Here is a 6,116-nt window from a genome sequence, read left to right as displayed (position 1 = left end):
CTCCTGCACACATAAAATAAAAATAAATAACTCTTTAAGAAAACAACTAAGTACTTTGGAAATATCACAGTTAAATGGGGCTTCAGGTGACTTCAGTCTTTGTGAATAAGAAAGATTTTTGAAGAGATTAGCTCATCCAAAGGTTGAAATCAATCACTCATTACTTCTGATATTAAATGCTTTTTTTTTTTAGTTTTTTTTTTTTTTCGAGACAGGGTTTCTCTGTGTAGTTTTGGTGCCTGTCCTGGATCTCACTCTGTAGACCAGGCTGGCCTTGAACTCACAGAGATGAACCTGGCTCTGCCTCCTGAGTGCTGGGATTAAAGGCGTGCACCACCACTGCCCGGCTTTAAATGCTTTTATATATATATATATATATATATATATATATATATATATATATATATATAAAGCTGTAGGGTTCCCAGAATTTAAACGTGCTATAAAAACTCTCCTGGAGGTATCACTGATTTCAAGATATGCTATATAAATGTAGCAACAAAAACAGCATGGGTGTAAATACCAGGCACATCAATCATTGGAATAAAATTTAAGCCCACATTCCTACAGCCACATGACTTTTGACAAAGAGGCCAAAAAACAGCATCTTCAACAAATGGTGCTGGTCAGACTGGATGGAGGCACATAGAAGAATGCAGATAGATCCACACTTATCACCCTGCAGGAAACTCAACTCCAAATGGATCAAGGATTTCAACATAAAATCAGATACACAGAACCTGGTAGAGGAGGAAGTAGGAAAAACATTTGAACTCATTAGCACAGAAAGTTACTTTCTGAACAGGATCCTAATAGCACAGTCATTAGAACCAATAATTAATAAATATGACATCATAAAACTAAAAAACTCCTATGTACCAAGGGACACCTTCATTCCAGCAAAATGGCAGACTACAGAATGGGAAAAAATCTTTACCAATTATACATCTGGTAGAAGGCTAGTATCAAGAATATATAAAGAACTAAAAAAAGACATCAAGAGAACAAATAATACTATTTAAAAGTGGGGTATAGAACTAAACAGATACTTATTGTCTAGTCACTATTATATTATTGTGAGGAGACACCATGATCAAGGCAACTCTTGTGAAAGGAGGTATTTAATTGGTGGTTGCTTACAGTTTCAGAGACTTAGTCCATTATCATCATGGCAGAGAGCAAGGTGGCAGGTAGTAGAGCAAGTGTGGTACTGTGGTAGCTGAGACTTCTACAAGCAAGCATAAAGAGAGAGACACTGAGCCTGGCTTCGGCTTTTGAAACCTCAAATCCTATCCCTAGCAACACACTTCCTCCAACAAGGCCACACCTAATCTTTCTAATCCTTTCAAGCAGTTCCACTCCCTGGTGACCAAGCATTAAAATATACAAGCCAATGTTCAAACATTCTTATTCAAACCACCATAGTTTTCAAAAGATGAAGCACAAACGACTGAGAAACATTTTTAAAGATGCTCAACATCTTTCACCATCAAGGAAACAAAAAGGAAAATTACTTTGGGATTTCAGCTTAGCCGAGTCAGAATGGCTATATTAAAAATCAAAAAAACAATAAACCAATGAGACAAATGTTGACTTGGAAGTGGGGAAAGAGGGACACTTATTCATTTCTGGAGGGGGGGCAATCTGGTGTAGCCACACTGATTGAAATCAGTGTGGAGGTTACACAAAAAGCCATCAATAGGTTTACTGTGTAACTCAGCTATGTCCTACTACAGAGATACCTGCTCACAGAAGTTCACTGAGGCTCTATTGATAATAGACAGAAATTGGAAACAGCTTAGATGTCTGTCTTAGTCACTGTTCTATTGCTGTGAAGAGACACCATGACCAAGACAATTCTCATGAAAGAAAGCATTTAACTAGGGGCTTCCTTACAGTTTCAGAGCTTCATTATGATCTTGGCAGGGAATAATGGCAGCATCCGTGGCACTGGAGCAGTAGATGCAACCCAATTGGAGGAAAAGAGTCCCAAGAGCAGGCAAAAGAGTTGGAGATAACCCATTTCCACTGTTAGGAGTCCCACAAAACCACAAAGCTATCAGCCATAACATATATGCGGAGTGCCTGGTACAGACCCATGTAAGGCCCTGTGCTTGCCACTTCAGTTTCTGTGAGCTCAAATGAGCCCTGCTTAGTTTATGCAGTGGGCTATGTTCTTCTGGTATTCGCCCTCCCTTCTGTCTCATACAATCTTTCTTCTGTGGGATTCCCCTGAACTCCAAATGGAGGGACCCAATGGAGACCTCCAATTTAGACCCACTCTCTGCATAATGTCTGGCTGTGGGTCTCTGCATCTGCTTGCATCTGCTGCCAGAGGAAGCCTCTCTGATGATGACTGGACAAGGCATCTATTTATGAGTATAGCAGAATATCATTAGGAATCATTTCATTGATCCTTTTTAGACCAGTCATGTTTGGTTCTAAACTAGGTCTATGGGCTATCTAGTAGATTATTTAGCTGGCTTTACATGCTATAGTATACATATTACTTTGCATGGTGATAAAAATATATCAACTCATCTGTTGTGAGATGGCCTATCTCTTGCTGTCATAAATGGATACAACAAAATATAAAGTATTAAAGAATTTTTGTAAATCTTAGGGAGGTTAATTCTAACCTGTCTTTGGGGGAACTTATGGAATATTTCAGAATCTATAACATCAGGTTAAGAAGGGAAAAGAGCAGAAATAAAAAAGATTATGGTAAAAAGTTACAATGATGAGCAACTGCTTTAGAGAAGTAGGTTAGTTAAGGTCTTTGTCTTAAGATTTCTGTTGTGAAGAGACACCATGACCATGACAACTCTTATAAAGTTTTAATTGGGGTTGATTGCTTAAAGGTTCACTCCATGGGGCTGGAGAGATGGCTCAGAGGTTAAGAGCACTGACTGCTCTTCCAGAGGTCCTGAGTTCAATTCCCAGCAACCACATGGTGGCTCACAACCATCTGTAATGAGATCTGGTGCCCTCTTGTGGCCTGCAGTCATACCTGCTGTATACATACATACATACATACATACATACATACATACATACATACATACATAAATAAATCTTTAAAAAAAAGGTTCACTCCATTATCATCGTGGTGGGGGGCATGGCGGTGTGTGCAGGCAGATATGGTGCTGGCTACATCTTGATCAGAAGGAAACAGCAAGTGGACTATGACACTGGGTGGTATCCTGAGCAGAGGAAACCTCAAAATCTGCCCCCGGAGTGACACACTTCCTCCAAGGCCATACCCACTCCAACAAAGCCAAACTTCCTAATCACTCCCTATGATCTTCTGAGGCTAATTACATTCAAACTACCACTCTCCACTCCCTGGCCCACATAAACTTTTAACAATATCATAATGCACCAGGCGGTGGTGGCGCATGCCTTTAATCTCAGCACTCGGGAGGCAGAGCCAGGCGGATCTCTGTGAGTTCAAGACCAGCCTGGTCTACAGAGCAAGATCCAGGACAGGCACCAAAACTACACAGAGAAACCCTGTCTTGAAAAACCAAACCAAACCAAACCAAAACAATATCATAATGCCAAGTGCATTTAGTCCGACTTCAAAGGTTCCCATAATCTATCACAGTCTCAACAATGCTTAAAAGTCCAAATTTCAAAGTCTTTTCTGAGACTTATGTAATCTTTTAACTGTAATCCCCTATAAAATCAAAATCAAAAAACAGATCACATACTTCCAACATTTAATGGCACAGGATATACATTACCATTCCAAAATGTAGGGAAAAGGCATAGTGAGGAAATGCTGGACCAAAGCATGATCAAAAACCAGCTAGGCAAACTCCAAACTTTGCGTCTCCACGTTTGATGTCAAAATGCTCTTCAGCTTTGTTAACTGTAACACACTTCTTTCTCTTGGGTTGGTTCCATTCCCTATTAGCAGCTCTTCTCGGCAGGTATCCTATGCTCTGGCATCTCTAATATCTTGGGGTCTCCAGGGCAATCCAGGCTTCAACTTCACAGCTTCACATGATTGCCTCTCTAGGCCTCCATTCAGAGACACCTCTGACACATTCCTGGCCTCAGAGGCTTTCCTTAGTCTCAGGCACAAATACCATAGCCCCTTTCTTTTATCCTTAACTCCAGTACAATATGGCCAAAGCTGCCAAGTCCTTGTCGTGTCCGCCTCGACCAGCAAGGATGACGCGACGCCAGACTCTTCTCTAAGCAGTTTATTCAGGAACCTTGAACAATCTTCTGACCCCGGGGATAGTCTTTTTCTTCTTCTCTCTCTCTCTCACTCTCACTCTCTCACTCTCCTCTCTCACTCTCACAGTCACCGTCCCAGTCACTCTCACAATCACTCTCAAGAAAGCCAGCCCACGCCCTTTTATAGCCACTGGGCAAATCAACCCCGTGGTGCCACGTGAACAATGCCGCTAGGGTCAGACACGTGCAAGCAAGCCAGATTAGGTCCAGGTGTGCAGAAGCAAGCCAGATCCTAGCCTTAGCCAAATAAGGAGCATCTGCCATCGGGAAGGCAGAAGCCAGACGCTGCGCCATCTTTGAGGCACGGCCGTGCACGGCTCTCTACAAGTCCTGCTGCTTATTGGGACTGGAACATGGCCCCCTTGTTCAATTACATCTTCACCAGCTTTCCATCCTTCACTGCCTAAGCTTAGCTGTCATGAAACTGGATCTCTAGACCAGGCTAACCTCAAACTCAGAGATCTGCCAGCCTCTGCCTTCCAAGTGCTAGGATTAGAGGTGTGTACTACCAGACACAGCTGTATGCTTTTCTTTAGTTCCTTTTCACAAGTTGGAAATTTAGATGGGTAGGATCTCACCCTGAGATCACCACCCTGTTTATTACATGTTTTAATCTGTTTAGCTCCTTGAACATAGGATTTATCTCTGTTCTACTTCCTGGTGCTCTTTTTCTCAATCTGTACATTTTGTATTTTTATTGCTCAGCTTGCTCCTTTTCATTATAAATCTTCTTCGGAGTTAACACTAATAACCACATGACAGAGTCTATATTAGGCTGGTTTGAGATTTCCACTGCCAAAGGAATTAATCTAAAATTCTTCACTTTAGCCTCAGGCAAACTCTTTGGACAAGGGCAAAAAGCAGCCACATTTTTTCATCAAAATGTCCCAAGAACGATCTCTAGGCAACATCCTAAAGTTCTTCTCCTCTGAAACATCTTGAGGTAGTCCCCCACAGTTCATCAAATCACACTCAGCACCACTGTCTTCTATGCTTCTACTCACATAGCCCACTAAACAGTGTTTAAAGCATTCCACTGTTTTCCTAACCCAAACTCCCAAAGTCCAAACAAAAACATGGTCAGGCCTATCACAGTAATATCCCAGTCCCTGGTACCAACTTCTGTCTTACTGAGGGTTTCTATTGTTGTGAAGAGAGACCATGACCATGGCAACTCTTATAAAGGAAACATTTAATTGAGGCAGCTGGCTTACAGTTTCAGAGGTTCAGTCCATTATCATCATGGCAGGGAGCATGGCGGCATGTAGGTGGACATGGTGCTGGCTACATCTTGATCAGAAGGCAACAGGAAGTGGACTCAGTGTCACACTAACTGATGCTTGAGCAAAAGAGACCTCAAAGCCTGCCCCCACAGTGACACACTTCCTCCAACAAGGCCACAATTTACTTCAGCAAGGTCACACCTCCTAATAGTGCCACTCCATTTGGCAACCATTTTCTTTCAAACCACCACAGTCTTGATGGAGTAATTGAGTTTTAATATTATTATTCATTATATATATAATATTTGTTGGTTAATTTTTGCTGTTGGGGTTTAGTGTTTTGTCTCAATGTATTTTCAGTATAATTCACCCTTCCCTGTCTTGGTCGGATATATGTTCCAAGTCCCCAGTATATGCCTTAAACCTTGGGTAGTCCTGAATGCAGTCTATATGCTCTTCCCATATCTACACGCTCACAACAAAGTTTACTTTAGAAACTAAGTATAAGAGATTACCAGTAATAAATAATAGTAAAAAAGAACAATTATAATAATATACAACCAACCTAGGTGTTCAACAACAGAGGAATGGGTTAGAAATGTGGTGTATGTGCAGAGTGCTCAGCCCCAGTTGACATAACTATAA

The sequence above is a fragment of the Peromyscus eremicus genome, chromosome X, assembly GCF_949786415.1.
Source record: "Peromyscus eremicus chromosome X, PerEre_H2_v1, whole genome shotgun sequence".
Classification (NCBI taxonomy): Eukaryota; Metazoa; Chordata; class Mammalia; order Rodentia; family Cricetidae; genus Peromyscus; species Peromyscus eremicus.
This window is presented reverse-complemented; position numbering follows the sequence as displayed.